Source organism: Anoplophora glabripennis, unplaced genomic scaffold, assembly GCF_000390285.2.
Source record: "Anoplophora glabripennis isolate ALB-LARVAE unplaced genomic scaffold, Agla_2.0 scaffold520, whole genome shotgun sequence".
Taxonomy (NCBI): Eukaryota; Metazoa; Arthropoda; class Insecta; order Coleoptera; family Cerambycidae; genus Anoplophora; species Anoplophora glabripennis.
The window spans coordinates 128,481-146,132 of record NW_019416702.1 but is presented as its reverse complement, the minus strand read 5'-3'; the positions used below and the strand labels follow the sequence as shown (position 1 = coordinate 146,132).

At 32.6% G+C, this 17,652-nt stretch overlaps 1 pseudogene; it reads left to right on the top strand.

Annotated features, from left to right (window-relative positions):
- Window positions 1-221: 221 nt before the first annotated feature.
- LOC108910518 lies at window positions 222-16,781 on the top strand (annotated as a pseudogene).
- The last annotated feature ends 871 nt before the right edge of the window (window positions 16,782-17,652 follow it).

Here is a 17,652-nt window from a genome sequence, read left to right as displayed (position 1 = left end):
AGCTCAAACTGTTAATGTTACGTGAAAAACATTGCTTCGTAATATTACAGGGTATCATGAGATACAGTTCTCAAGCTATTTCTCAGTATATATTGCACACGTATATTAAAAACACGATTTCTTTAAAATACATGGAAAACATGGATAATAATCACATGTTTTAAATATAATGTTTTAGGAAAATCCGAAATAATTTTGTTGATATATTATTATTGATTGATATGTTATTTATCAGATCAGTATATAAATTCGTTGCAACTAAAAAAATTATCTCCCTATGCACACATATTATGTTTGGATTTATAGGTATTACCGCTGAAGGGAAAATTAATATATTAGATCCATGGCAATCTGATGACGATGGATTAAGTAAGTACTTTACCTAACAGTTTTTCCTTTGGCGGTCAAAACATGTAATATTCACCCCCAAAACACCTATCTACCTAAAGCAGAGGAGACTGATATCAGTTGAAAGTAGGTGTCAATTGAAACAATATGTTCACAGCAAATGTTTAAACGTAAATGTTTTTGTAAACGGTACTCTTATATCTTATGATCTTATCACTATAAAACAGCACTGAAAGAAAATTACAAAACAGCACCAAGAATTTCCATAGTTGACCTTTGCCAGTTATCAGGTCAATCACAAAAAAATGCAGTTGTTGGATATCTAGAAATAAGTATTATATTAACTAATTCTATTATTAATTCTTGAATCCGCAGTATCAATTATTGAATCTTATTTATTTGCAATTTTATAGTCAAGAGAAGTAATTTAATCAATATAATTGAATTTATTATACAGGGTGTCCCTGAAAAGGATAGACAACGCTTGACCACAGGTTCCTTGGATGAAAATAAGACTATTTAGCCTAACTTACCTATATACAAAGTGCACGCCTACTGAGATATAGTCTTCTAAATATAGAGTAGATAACCTATTTTTTTCAAATAATTTGAAAACTATTTTTCTTAGAAACTTCAAATTTGGTACACATATATTTTTATATAAGGGTAAGGTAAATATAGAATGTGGAGAGAATACATATACAGGATGTTCTATTTCTAGTGCCTGTGCGCCACTGGTTATCCCGTAACTTTTTTGTGTGTATGCCAATGACGACAGAATTTAAATTTTTAAAAGTAAGCACTATTTTAGAAGATTATTTTGCTCTTACAAAATTTCGATATCGTTTATGGATTTCGAGTTAAATTCGAATTTTTTATACATTAAATATTGGCAAAAATTCCGATTTATAAAAAATAATTGCAGCCTCAAAGCAGGGAATAAAAATTAAAAAACGTCACATTAAAAAAAATAACTACACATTTTTGGTATTAGTATTATCAATCAATAAAATAAAAATCAACACTAATATTTTAAATAAACAATGTCAACTATTAATGTAAGAAACTCAACATTAACATTTTAAATAAACTGATATTTGTAATCACATTAAAATAATATTACAGTAAATGCTCAACGTTACTTTCTTGTTCTTAAACGCAAACATTAGTTCTTCGCAAATTAGAAATTATCCAATAATTGTGCATTACCTCTCATAACATTAATTTCATGTTGTATTCTTTCCCATATTTGTTTTCTGTATTTACTGAAAAGTTATTTTAAACTGTGGTCCTCAACGCTCCTCAAATGAAATAAATACATGGGTTTAGGTCCGGGTATCGAGGTGGTCATTTTAAAGAGGCATTATTTCCTCTACCTATCCACATGTTAAACCTTTAATAACCTGTAATACGTACCTGTACCCTGTAATACGTGTAACCTGTATTAACTGGTCTTTTAATACTCTATTAAAGGAACTTTTTGAAAGCCAACCTCTGCCGCTAAACGCCTTTTATTTACTTGGGGAATTTCTTCGACCCTTTCCAAAATTTGTTCCTCCAGCTGAATAATTCCGGCCGTACAATTCACGATTTAATGTTACAGGTAAAAAACGTCCTGTTTCCCGAAGGCGTCTCTCCGCATTAGCAAATGTTTTGTGATTTGGAGTTCTTCGATTAGGAAATCTTTCAGCATATGTTCGAACAGTAACACAACAATTTCCTTCACAATAACCCAAAACTACTAACATATCAGTTTGTTCAGCAAAAGTATAAATTGCAATAAAAAACAAAGTAAGCTAAAATTAAATCACAGCTAGCTTGACACAGAACCTTATAATTTTTGTTATGAATTTGTTTCTCTGTTATATGGCACCTCGTACTACAATGTTCTATTTATCTTAAATTAATTTTATATTATTTAATGTGTAAAAAATGTCAATTTTACTCGAAATCCATAATCGATACCAACATTTTGTAAAAAGCAAAAAATCTTCTAAAATAGTGCTTATTTTAAAAAATATACATTCTGTCGTCATTGGCGTACATACAAAAAAGTTACGGGATAGCCAGTGACGCACAGGCACTAGAAAGAGAACATCCTGTATATGTATTCTCTCCAAATTATATATTTACATTGCTCTAATATAAAAAAATATGTGTACAAAATTTGAAGTTTCTAATGAAAACAATTTTCAAATTATTTGAAAAAACTAGGTTATCTGTTCTATATTTAGAAGGCTATATCTCAGTAGGCGTGCACTTTTGTATATAGGTAAGTTAGGCTAAATAGTCTTGTTTTCATCCAAGGAACTTGTGGTCAAGCGTTGTCCATCCTTTTCAGGGACACCCTGTATATTTTAAAAGCACTTTTGTCCTGAAGTACATACTGTAGATCAAACAGCAATTAAAGGTTATATTAATTTAATGTATTTTATGTGTGTTTGTAAACATTTCTCCAATAATATCGAATTTTATATTTTTATAATGCTGGGGCCACACTAACATTAACGTGTAACATCCATTATCGCGATAATGATTGCGTTAAAAATAATAGACTAAATTAGCTATAGGTACTTGCATTTGATATCTATTCAACAAATAACGCGTTATTTGATAAAGTAATTTCATCATGGAGGTTGACTTCTAAAAATTATATTATTTTTTCGTTAGACCACTCCATTTTTATGCGACCGTATTAATTCATGTTCGAAATTCTAATGCGTCGCAATAGACAATGCTATAGTAGGATCGTATTCGATGCAAAGTAGAGCAAAAAGTTGTCGGTCTTTTATCAAAGGAAAATCGTGTCATCATTTTTAGGAGGCGTAAGATAAATCATTTAAAATTTAAAATGAAATTCAATGTAAAATCTAAAATACCGCTGCATACGCACTGTGTTCTGGTAGTAGCTGTAGTCGCCCAGGTGCATCGAGTGTACGAACTGGTCGGTTATACGTCAAATACTAACCTGGCGAGCTTTGCCGTCAATTAGAGAGCGCTTCCAAAAAACAAGTAAACAACAGTGGCGCGTACAGAGGTAAAATGTAGTACATATGTGGAATTTAGGAAACAAATTGGATTTATAATAAATTACATTTAAAATAAATAGTTTATGAGAATAAAGGAATTTTTGTAGCAACAAGGGTGCCAGACCTGAACTGATCCCCTCGTCCCTTCATAATGTATAAAGAAATTATTCAATTTGTAAAACCCTTAAAAGCGTACTTCATTGGTTCCCTTGACAGGCAATGATTTATTACTTTGCATCGAATATGATCCTACTATAGTGTAGTCACATCAATGCGATAAACGATGTGCAAATCGCTTTGATGTGTCAAAAAAGACCGCCACTCGTGTTATCGCCTGATGTCTAACGCCATTAATAATAAATTGTTTAACGCCATGAATAATGACGATAATAAATTAGGGCGCTAAATCGCTTAATGCAAGATAGTGCGATAATTAACGGCATTAGGCGTTAGCGTGGCCCCAGCATAACGGATATATTTTAGGTGATTCAAAAATTTCTTTGGGCATACACTACTAAAACACAGTGGCGGCTCGTAACATTTAGAACAGGTGAAGCATATTCAATTTTCAATTTTTCAAGGTCAAACGGATCAAACGGTCAAATGAATCTGGAAATTAGTTGCATTTGCAATATAACCGAAAAACTCACGTTCGCGAGAAGAGAATTTTATAAAAAATAGAAATATTAGTTCGGCTAGTGAACTTAATGATAGGTATAAATACTTCCGAACGTACATTATGATATCATTTGACTTCCTCCTTTTTTCCACATCGAGAGAAGGCACAGGTCTCTCGTAATTTAAAAAATCCTTTTCATCCTCAATTTTCCATCTGGAAAATGGCGTGTCAAATAAAATACATACTGCATCATACATAGGAAACAGTTCTACAATTATTGATACAAAACAAATATTAACTAAGAACAGTTATAATCGTGCACTGGGCAACGTATCGTTTAAACTGTTTAAAGGCAGGCGATGAGTGATGAGCGATGGCGATGTTGCTTCAATTTCCGCGTCACACGTTCCCCCACGCTGTAGGTTATTCATGTGTTGGCCGCCTCGTTGCCATGACAACCGCCGTGAAAAACGCTACGAAGTGAAGCGGAATAGAAACTAATTTCGATCCGCGTCAATTGCTTATGCTATACGTTGTATACGTTGTTGTTGCTGTAAGAGGTTGATGTTCGAGCTCAACTAAGGCAATGTTTTTTTAGAAGGCGTTGACCGCGCAACTATTCTGTTTATTTCTGCGTATAAAACAAACAAACACAATACATTTTCAATATAGAATTGTTATTAATTAATTAAAAATAATTTTAAATTGCACAACCAAACTGAAATTTTAGGTGAAGCGGTGCGTCCCTTGCGTCACCTGGCGAGCCGCCACTGCTAAAACATGCAAATCAATTCTTATTCCTTAACAGCAAGTAAGTCAATAGGTCACTAGATTTTAATCACATACCTACTATGTGCGTCTAGATTGTGCGTATATAGGGCGTAACTAAAATGCGACCCCAAACTTTAGTGGCGGATTCTACATCACATAGGTATTAACAACAAATATATGTTAAAACATATATCCGAAAACGTTTTCTTTCGTTTTTTCAAAATGTATATGGTTTATTTAAAACTGCAAAAGACAAATGACGAAAATCATTTGAGTAATACTTTACTTTATCCATAAATTATTATAATTATTTTTATTTCAAAAATAATTTATTCTATTGACATTTACAATAATAATAATAAATTAGCCTTTAATACTGAGTCAAATAAACATCTCAAAAACAGGGAAGCGAAAATTACTAATTCCACCTCTGGAATTACGCCCCTGTATGTTTGTAGACAGTGAGAAATTAAAACTTCATTTGAATAAATATGCAGTTGCTTTTTTTGTAATTTGCAAAATAGATTTTTTTTCAAACCTCATCAACCTGTATCCGGAAAACGAAGCATTCCCGAATGCATATGATGAAACATCAATTTATTATAAATTCGCACAATAAGGAGTTCAGCAAGGACAACTAGTTAAAATAAAGTTATATATTTAATGAGTACGCATGTCATTCAAACAATTTAAACCTTAAGATTATTTTTATAATTTTTGTTACAATCAATACGACACATACATTACTTTTTTTTCTTTGTATATGTGCTGTCATGAGATTAATCACTAAATTTAACTCATATATTAAAAACGGCAATTAAAATATGATACATAGATATTTAAAAAAAACATAATAGAGGTAACAAAATGCGTGAAAACTTTTCTACCACAATTAACCTCCATTTATTTTCAGAGGGTTTTTCCCGTTTAACCAATCTGACCCAAGTTAACCCAAACTTGAAAATTATAGTCAGTATGGGTGGTTGGAACGAAGGTTCGAAAAATTACTCGGAAGTTGCGGCTGATCCCGCGAAACGTAAAGTTCTTGTTGAAGAAGTCGTACAGTTTGTTGGAGAACACAATATCCAAGGGTTTGATCTCGACTGGGATTACCCATAAATAAGAAACGGATCTGATATCAAACACGACCCCGTGAGTAAATTGTTTTAATATGGGAAATCAAATCAGTAAAAACATGTAAATGCGGGAGAAATAAAATAAAAAAACTGGATTAACGATCCTTAAAGGCTCTATAGTATAATTTATAAAACCAATATCCAAGATATTTCAAAGACTGGAAGTGAATTTTTGAGAAACAAGAATCATTGAAGATAGAGACATTATACTTAGTACACTACAGTGCAGTGGAATTAGGAGTTTCAACTGTCAGAAAAAAATTTAGTCGACAAGGCAGAAAACCTTATTGAGATTTGGATAGACTACTTGTATATAAAACCCTTTTTGTCAGAATATACCCTTCACAGACAAAATCTATGACTTCATAATTATGTATTACCAAAAATTTTGAACAAAATAATAAGCCTTTACAGGTGATTCACCGTCAATGAGCTCCTAACATTGTCACAGTTCCTCGGATTTTACTCATAAAAGCTCATGAAGTAGAAAAGTTATGATAGAAAATAATTTATTCAAATCTGTGAAGGTTATATTTAACGTCAAATAAGTTTTCTTCACAACTGAAACCCTTCCGACTCTTCCTAACTCATTGATTTGTTTTGGTTAAATTTTTACATAAAACTGAGTAGAATAGGGGAACCACCACCACACCAAGTTTTGAAACTATACCTTGAATAGTCAACTTGAACATTTGCAGGATCTTGAAAAACGTGTTTTGGAAAAAAACATGACTTTTTTTTTGGTTATTTTGGTGAGAGAAGTCAGTTCTGTATTTATTGCCTTACCTTACTGATACTACTACTTTGGACAACAATATTAAAAATTATCCAAAAAAGTATATTTAAAAAAGTTCTCATCTGTCAGTTGTGGTGACGAATTTTGTCATACCGGATGGCTGCCTTATAAATGCCTTATGTTCAAAATGTAACGGCATACCACAAGATAAATATAAAATGCAGGTCCTACCTCTGACTATTTTAGAAATATTTAAGAAACCTAAATGTTTTCTGTTTGATTTAGCAAGAATATATATGTGGTTAATTATTGTTATTGCTTCGCATGTGATTAAAAATATATAGACAAACAAACAGAGAATCAGAAAAAACTATTTCTCCCTGAATTTATTATTGAAATAGGTTATCTAAAAATTTGTACCAAAGAAATGAGCATGGGCAGTGCACTTCAGTCACCCTGTAACTTTTGTTCTAAGAATTTTCGAACCTAAGAAACATTTTACTTAAAATTATATTTCCTAGTTCAATTTGAGGCATTCCTAGACAATTTTTTCTTAAATAATATTTTACATTTTCAGACAAATTATGTGGAACTCCTTAAAGAACTTAAAGCAGCTTTATCTCCTAAGGGATACATATTGTCCGCTGCTGTATCTGGAGGAGTTACTAATATGGATATTGCTTATGATGTTCCTCTTGTGAGCGAGTAAGTCCCATGTCATTTTCATGTTATTCTGATATAAAATAAATGTAAAAATTTTAAAATTGACAACTGCTTAATAACTTTTATGGTTTAAAAGTTATGGTGATGGTGAGGTATCGAACTGAATATGAAAATATACAGACGAAAAGAAAAATGCCGTAGATGTTCATACAATTATAGGTGAGACTGTTTCAATTTAAAGTAAAGTAATTACCTAAGGGTAGTCCAAATTTTTTGCTGTAAATATTTTCCGAAAGTAGATAGATAAATAAAGCCATTAGAATATAGCAAGTTATTGAATTTCAACAATTGTCACTACGCTTTTATGGTAATTTTACAAAGGTGCAGTGAAATTATCAATACATTTCAAAGGTCATTTTATTTGGTTTGAACATATCAAGCACAGGAAATCATTTTTTTGTAGTAAAAGTCAAAACTTTTTCAAAAAATATCAGTTTACTTAGTTATTGTAATGTAACAGATACTTTCTAATAAAAAAATTAAATCGTAAGGTAGGACATACTTAAGAAAAATGAGAAAACATTATTTTATTGTATTTTCCATTTCGACCAATCTGTAAAAACATAATCTAATTACCCCAGTACTAGATAAAAATCTGGTTATAAAAAATATACTTTTAAAGATAAGTTAAACACGCCTTGATTAAATAGCATCTGTAAAATAGATAAAATTATAGATGAGATAAAAGATATGTGACAAAATAAGTACAAAATTATAAGTACAGGCTAAAAATATAATAATTTACAATACAGGGTGTTTCTAAAATAGGGTTCCAAACTTCTGCTGCGTTTATAACGCATTAAAATAAGCCAAAAAGTTCCTATTAACATGTGCCCTAAAACGCACCCTTAGGAAGTTATATGCCCTTAAAAGGGCTCAAACATATACTTAAATTTTCCAGTCACCAGTTTTACTAATTAAACACTTCAAAGCTCAATTGACAGTTTATCAATAACTTAAATTGTTAAGCGTTGTGGCAACGTCAGTCTTTTATTTGCCATGGTAAACAGATTTTTGTAATTTTTGGCCTAATAACTAAGAGCAGAGTAATTTTCAAACTCAATTTACTCGAAAACCATTGGAAATATCGATTTGGACAAAGATAATATTTTTTACGTAAAATTGTTAAGATTTTATAAATCTGTAGAGAAAATTGCAAAAAATAGAAATAAAAAAAATTACGGGCCGAAAATGGGACGCATATGATTTGCATGTCGAAAAACGGAGTAGCAGTAGCCCATGTTATTTAACGTAAAAAGTTATGTAAGACCCATAATTTTTTTTCTATTTATTTACGGCCGTTTTGTCAATAAGGGCATTTAACTTCCTAAGGGTGCGTTTTAGGGCACATGTTAATAGGAACTTTTTGGCTTATTTTAATGAGTTATAAACGCAGCAGAAGTTTGGAACCCTATTTTAGAAACACCCTGTATATGTTCCAAGTATAGTTATAATAAAAATTCATATAGCTGTTTCAAAAGTATGCAGTGCAATTCAGGTAAATAAAAAATTGCTCTAATTACTAAAAAAGAACGATACTTATCTTGAAATTAATTATTAACTTCTTGAAGCATTGCCCTCTGTTCTACCAACATTCTCAAATCTGCCTCCATTATGTCAGATAATAAGCATACATAGTCACACAAAAAATAAGAGGATTCCGATTCCGATCTGTAATTATTTCATTTTCAAAGCTAATTATACAGAATAAACATACGGTCCAGTAATTGTTTTTTTTTTTATATATAAATAAAAACTTTAACTCTATGATGTGTTTGCTGTAGGTCAATATTTGCGGCAAAGCTGCACTATGTGCAAATCATTACCACACTCATAACAGTCACTACAATATGTTAAAAAAAAATATAACATAAATTGCTATAGCGATCCTATAGATACAGGGTGTTCTCTATGACAAACTTTGACAGATGGTAGCTGGGTTAATTTCAAAAAAATTTTTATATGAACATAGTTCCGATTCATTTTTGTTTAGAAGTTACAAACATTTTAAAAAATATAGTTTCATATTTCAATCAAAGTAGCCTAATTTGTACATGGGTATTCCAATGGTAACGCCAGACATGCAACCCGGTAATATCAACGAAGATACCCAAATAGACATATCAACCTGCCAACACAGTCTTTAGTGCATTATTTCGTAGATTTCGAGAAGAAGGTAACCCCGCTCCAAAAAAGGCCATTCGTCCTACTGAAGTGAATGTAGGAAATGAAGAAGATATAATAGATGCTGTCATTGACAACTCTTCAATTAGTGTTCGCCGTATAGCAAGTAATCTTCATTTATTACCAAATTTTGTATGACATGTACTGAACAGAGAAATATTACAACCGGTTCATCGCAAAAATGTACAAGCGTTACATGCTGGAGATGCTCCTCAGCGATTAGAATTTTGTCGCTGGTTACTTCAAAAACATGAACAAATTGATAGATTCACTTGTCATGTGATCTAATAAAGAATGTTGTACTAGGGATGGCATAAATAATAATCATAATGACCATATTGTTAAAAAATCAGCATGCAATTAGACGATTTCAGCAACGTTTCAATTTCAACGTTTAGGGTAGCATTTTCAACAAAAAATTTACTGCCAGCACATGTTTTTTCTTGGAAAATAATCTTTTTGATTTCATTGATGATGTATGGCTTAATATTATTCAAAATATTTGATATCAGCATGATGGTGCACCACCACATAGCAAGACAAGTAACTGTTTGGTTAAATGATCATTTCGCGAATAAATGAATAGGTCAACAAGGTCACATCGTTCATAGAGATCTGAATCCTTTGGACTTTTATTTATGCGGACATATGAAGCAGCTTGTCTACCATGTTGAAATCACTACCCGTCAGCAGTTACTTGAAAGAATTCATGGTGTAGCTAATCAGATAAGAAGTTATCTAAATTTCATCTGTCGAGTGACGGAATCTTTAGTTCACCGATGTGAGGCTTACATTCAAGCTGAGAATGGACATTTTGAACAATTTTTATAGCCTTAAGAATTGTTGATCTGGTTAATAAAGGTTAACTAATGTTAAAACTTTAAACACAAATAATAATGAGTTTTATAGCAATCATTATTTTTATTTATCAGGCTACTTTGATTGAAATATGAATTTCTAAACAAAAAAGAATCAACCATCTGTCAAAGTTTGTCATAGATCTTGTAGAACGCCCTGTATAACAAAATTACAACAAACAGTAAATTCACAATTAGAACATTCTCTCGAATTTACTACTACACGCATAATGCAATAATGTAGCAAACGTTCATAATCGATTTTTATTTATCGATAATAAATTAATTGGAGTGTAATCTTTTTAACAAATATGTATAAAAAATATGAGAAACCTAACCACTGTTAACATTTCCGTGCAATATTGATAACATATCTCTGTCAACAAGGAGTCACCAAAGGCAATTTTTATAAATACATTTTTATTTTACCGCTGCGAGTTCAAACTCTTTCATTTAATTTCACGTCTTGATCCACTTTAGATAGTACCTGCAAACTGACATGTTTAAATATACAGTACGCGCCTAAAGTATGGAATAAATTCAGGAATAACGAAACAAATTTTTTTGGGGGAAATCCTCGAACAGGTTGATTTTTAATTTAAAAAAATACATATTTTAGCATAAAGGCGATTTTCAACCGTCTTTTGTTTTCGAGTAATGACGTCATCGCCATTTTTTTTAAATAGCAACCCTCTACTTTTTTTCTTGATTCTGAAAGATCGTTTCATTGTCGGTCCGACAGTATTAAGATGTTGCCATCTTACATAGGAAAGTGTTCGAGTAAATGACGATTGAATGTTAGAAAACCCAAATCAATTAAAATAAAGCAAAAACGTTATCAAATTTAGTTTTTCGAAATGCCTGAAGTTTTTTATGGATCACGTAGGTGTATATCTTTACAAAGTGTCACTGTCATACTGACTTTCTAAATATTGTAAGCGATATAAAAATTATTGTTGAATTTAAAGTATTATGGCACATTTAACTGTCACATAAAGAACCGAAATTTTAATTCTTATCGGATGCGGGAATGATGAAAAACATCCAGATCGCCGTATCAGCCAATCAACAGTCGGTAAGATAGAATCTAAATTTAGAGAAACTGGCAATGTTGTAGATATTCCAAAACCTGGACGTCCAAGCGTTAGTGAAGATCACAAACAGAACATTTTGATAAGTATGGTAGATAATCCTCATAATACTTCGCGATTGGTTACATTAAACAATGAAATTAGTCAGACCACGGTACTACGTATCCTGAGGCAGGAAAATTATCATCCCTACAAAATTCAACTTGTGCAGGAACTCAATGAAGACGATCCCGACCGCCGCTTACACTTTTGTGAAATTATGATGGATTTATGTCAAGTAAATAGAGATTTCACACCGGCAAATACTTTTTTCAGACGAGGCCACGTTTTGTCTCAATGGTACAGTGAACCGTCAAACTTGCAGGTATTGGAGTCGGGAAAATCCTCATTGGATGGCAGAGACACATACCCAACACCCACAGAAATTAAATGTGTGGGCTGGAATAGTTGACAACAGAACAGTAGGGACTTTCTTCTTTGAAGGAACCCTTACGGGAGAAAGATATTTTGAGTTTTTACAAAATGACCAGCGCTTGCAGTAATATTTCCTAACGATAATGACCCTGATATTCCTGATGACACCATATGGTTTCAGCAAGACGGTGCACCTCCGCACTATGCGCGCCCTGTTCGAGATTTTCTGGACAATTGTTTTCCTAGGAGGTGGATCGGCAGACGAGGACCGATGGAATGGCCCGCGAGATCCCCAGATCTTACACCCCTGGACTATTTCTTATGGGGCTACTTAAAGTCCAAAGTGTACGTTAATAGATCACATAATTTAGAAGAACTTCAAAATTGTATTATAGATGAAATACACAGAGTTACCCCAGAAATAATTCATAATGTGCAAGAAGAATTTCTACACAGACTTGCGTATTGTCAAGAAGTCGGTGGGTGGCAATTCGAACACTTAATTTAGGTAGAAAACTTAATCAATTGTATTTGCTTGACATAGGAATTTTTTAATGAATAAAATTTACGTTTTCTAACATTCAATCGTCATCTACTCGAAAACTTTCCTATGTAAGATGCCAACATTTTAATACTATCGGATCGACAATGAAACGATCTTTCAGAATCAAGAAAAAAATAGAGGGTTGCTATTTAAAAAAATGGCGATGACGTCATTACTCGAAAACAAATGACGGTTGAAAATCGCCTTTTATGCTAAAATATGTATTTTTTAAATTAAAAATCGACCTATTCGAGGATTTTTCCCAAAAAAAATTTGTTTCGTTTTTACTGAATTTATTCCATACTTTAGGCGCGTACTCTATATATTTTGTTGTTCTAACAAGATGCCTGATAATGATTGTCAACAATAGCATTATTTTTTATTCGAGAACGAAAAATACTGAGAAATGACGCGAACTTCGCTTACAAGTACTGCCGTGGTCCAGGTCGGCACCATTAGTCAATAAAATACGCTCATACAAAATTTCAAAATTAATTTTTTATTTGTTTTAGTTATGATACATCGAAGATAATATTTATCACTTAACCAATACTAATTGTAAGTAAATAAGATACTCAAATCTTGATTTGGAAGATAATTAATTTTAAACAAATTTGCTATAGGTACTATTAACATTTTAGATTGTGTAATACTCTGAATCCAATAAACGCCGAATAAAAAAAACAGATAAGTTAAAATAGCACGAAAATCAAGCTCTACAACAAAATTTTACAGATGTGAGAAAAATAGAGCAAGAAACATTTGATCTAATACATAACCATAGTCAAGAACTTGAGCTACACAGTGACTTCTGCAACTCCCTTTTCTCCGTTAATGTAAATTTTGTAACCGAAATTACAAGACAAGTGTGCCAATATAAGATACAAAGTGCAAAATATACCTAAACGAAACATGGTATAAGAAATGTCATGTTAATTTCACACAAAGAATGATTTACTTCTGTCCAACTACATCAAGTATAAAATGGCTTTCATTTCTAATATTCTAAATCATCCTACATTTATTAATTTTTGAGTTAACCTGAAAACAAGTGGTGAAAAAATTCAGATATTTTAAATTTTCTTGTATCCTCTCGTAAATTTTCAGACTATTGGATATAATCAACGTTATGGTCTACGATTTTCATGGTGCTTTTGAACCATTTGTTAGTCATATTGCACCACTGACTGCATCGAGCAAAGTTGATGCTGGAAATGCTACTTTGAATGTCGTAAATAACGAAAAATGAAACTGAAATTTTTCGGATGAAAAACAATCGTTCTTTATAGAAATCTGGTATCCAGCACTGGATAGACAAAGGAGCCGATCCAGCTAACAATAAGATGCACCTTGGAGTCGGAACTTATGGTAGAAGTTTCACTTTAGCTGATCCAGATAACGCAGAACTGTATTCCCCTACTAGCGGTTGTGGAAAAGCTGGTCCATATACAGGTCGAGAAGATGTTTTAGGGTATAATGAGGTAAGTTAGATAAATTAGTATCCACGTCCACAAGGTCACACATTTTTAGAATGCAAATGTAACAGTACAAATGTGAAACATTTTACGAAAGCATTTTTTTCTTTTAAACGACAGAAAATGAAGTTGAATGTATTAGTAACATTTGTTTATCTTTTATCGTTTAGACAAGAAATTCATATGTGTATATTTTCTATAAAATTCATGAAAGATTCTAAACAAAATATCTACGGCCACTGTCATCAAAGGATGATGTGAAGTTAAAAAGTTGTTACAGCTGAAAATTTCTCCACTTTAAAATAACGTTGTTTTAGTAACATATTTTTCATTTAAACTCTGCTTTTGTCATGTGCTTAAGATTTACATCTGTAAATAGAGTGTATGATACAATTTGGTCCTATAGATTTAAGCCAAAATCCCATTTACGGTAATTTTTCATCTTTTTAACAAAATTTCTCTGCTTTTTAGTAAATTCCATAGTTATACTATCGAATAGCGAATTTGGTGCAGAACATTAAAGACAAATTTCAAATGAAGAAGTGGTTTCTACGAATTTGTGTTAGTTTATGATACTGATATTATGATATGACAAATTTAAAATTTTTTAAATTTTAATTTCGATTAAATTCTGGTAACTACAATTCAAAACCAACAAAATATTTTTCTTCTAATGAGCCACTTACGGTTTTATTCTCTGCATCAGTCCTAGTTACAGGTTACAATGAGTCTGATGTATACATTTCTTTCCAGATTTGTTAACTACACAGCGACTGGACCTACATTTGGGACGATGAACAACAAGTACCTCATAGGGTGTCTGGCGATCAATGGGTTGGTTACGACGACGAAAGATCTCTCGCTCTGAAAGTTGAGTATGCCAACGAGAAAAATTTGGGTGGTGTAATGGTATGGGCTTTCGACACCGATGTTAATCTTTTATTTTAGCATTTATATAACCCAAAAATTTAAATCCCAGACTATTTTGTCCGTTTGATAGTATAACCCCCAAATATACTTAATTAATATACGCAAAAAATATACTTTAGGCATTCTAAAATTTTTATAGCATGTGCATTAATTAATAATGAAAATACGTGTAAATTGCCAGACGAATTGAACGGTTTTTAATAACTCCCTGACGCAAATAAAAATTTTAAATGAATGCCACGAAAGTCTTTTACGTAGCCACAGGTACGAGAGAGATAGTTTCTCGAGTTTACCACATGGCTGGAGCTCTGTACACACAACAGAGTATTTTTGGAGATTTTGGAGATCGTTCCATATATATATATTGAAATAAATCACAAATTTGAAGTGTAAATATTATAAGTAAATATTAACAAATGTCAAATAATGACAGAGTGAAGGCAGATGGCAGAGAAAAAATTCAATAATAGGTTAAACAATTTGGTAATATAAATTAAAATAAAAATATTAAACAATAATTTAGGGAAATTAATGTAAAATTTGTCAGTAGAATATTAGAAAAGTAAATAATAGATAATAAAGTGTAAAGGGAAGTGAAGAAAAAAAAGAGAACATTATAAGAATATAAACGAAGGGTAAGGACCTTAAGGAATAGTGAGGATGAAGGAAAAACAGAAGAAAGAAGAAAAACGAAATTAGTTACAAAATAAAAAAAAGAGAAGTGAAGGAAGTAAAATTGGATGAATTTAAAAGTTGGAAGTGGAGCAGGATAGTAAAATCAAAAGGAAATTTGTATTACATGCAAGTATATGCATAGAGGAGCCTCCAGAGGCAGGATAGTGTGAGGTTGGTGCAGGAAAGTGAACTTCAAGTATCCAGTTTGTTGGAAGTGTGAGATGAGGAACTACTCAAGAAAAAAAATGTATTTCCAGTTTATTTTTTTTTGAAAAATTAACAAATAAATAATAAATTAATTAATAATAATGTTTGCAACAACTCTAATGACATTACTAAGATATCATTTTATATTAATCACAATTTCTCCATTACATGGAAGTTTGTTTTCCTATTTTTGTTATTTCTGACAAAATTAATATAAAAATAGAATTTTAGAATGTGAAAAGAATGTCTCACAAAAAAATATTCATAATGACCTGCGTCTTCTGCAGGCAGACACTGATAGCATTTCTCCTCAGTTTGTGTCTGACAGACCCTACACAGTATTCATCAAAAACAAGGAGGAGACCACCAGTGAGGAACTAATTAACATCTTCACTGACGGATCAAAAAGAAGAGAAGGTACAGGATGTGGGATCTATTCTAGATCCCTACACATCCGATATCAGTGGGCTATGGATGTACGTGCCACCGTGATACAAGCGGAACTGGCAGGTATAGCATAGCTGCTAAAGAAATTGCCCGTAGGCAGATAACGGGCAAAAGTATTAGAATCTACACAGATAGTAGACAGTACTGACCTTGCCTAATCAGAAGATAATGTCCTGATCCGTATGGGAATACCACCAAGCGCTGGTGGTGGCCTCAGCTACCAAGAGTTTAGAACACGGTGGGATGAAATAAACAGCTGTCAATTTGCTAAGGAGTTTTTAGGAACCCCACCAAAGACTCAGCCAAAAAAATACCTATAGGCCAGGGTAAGCCTTCGCCTGGTAACAGGTATTCAGACCGGACACTGTTGGCTAAGGAAACACCTCTACAATATGAGGAAGTGCGAAACCCTCTCTGTAGAGGTTGTGAGCAGGAACACGAGACAGTTTTTCTTGTACTCTACGAGAGCACTGGTGTCTCGTCAACGAGAGAATCCGTGCTAGGAGAACGGTGGCCTTCTATGGCCTACATTAGAGAGATCCCCCGAGCAACGTCACCTTTTTCTCCTTGCTGGTTGAGGGCTCAAGAGAGCTGATGTCTCACTGGGAGGATGCACAAGGGGCCCAATACGGCCTAAGTGCTGTAGCTCGGTATACTGAACTACCCTCCAAACTATTCCAGATTCCAGATTTTGTTTACCATACTTAAATATATATCTTCCAAATTCTTCGACATTTCTTTTGGTTATTGGCGACCAAGAAGGAGATTCCAAATATAATAAATGTTGCTGTTTGAGAACATAAATATAATATTTTGAAATCACTTTATTTAGTCGAATTTTCGAAAGTTGTTTAATTTTTGTAGAAATGTTAAACAATGTGTATTTCTAAATACATTTTGGTCATCATGAAAGTCACAGAAACTTAGCAAATACTTAAATAATTTAACCCTAGAACACTATTGCCATTTGGTGCCGCATAATACTGTTGACGCGTAAATTTTACGTACCAGCAAAATGCAAGTTAAAATATACTCAGAGATGCAGAATGATTGAAATGTTTGGAAATCGTAGCCTGTGCCTCTCTGTCAATACTACAGATTTGTATACAGGGTGTTTCATAATTAGCTGCCAACCCTGAACAGGCCGATTCTATGATCAAAACTAAGTAAAAAAGTTCATATGAACATGGGTCCGGAAATGCTTCCTAAGGGCACAGGGACCCATTGAAGAGGGAGGAATGGAAATCATTTTTTTGCAATATCTCTCAATCGCGTTGTGATAAATGAATGAAATTTGGTATACACAGCTAAATTTTGATGAGCAATTTGATGGACTAATCCATTTATTTCCACAAGGTCCATTGGGGTGGGTACGGGGGGGCCCTTGGTACTTTGCGTGTGTAACTTTTTCATCTTTGACTTTTTAACAAATTGGACAGCAAATTCCGTTTTCCCGAACTGTTTTA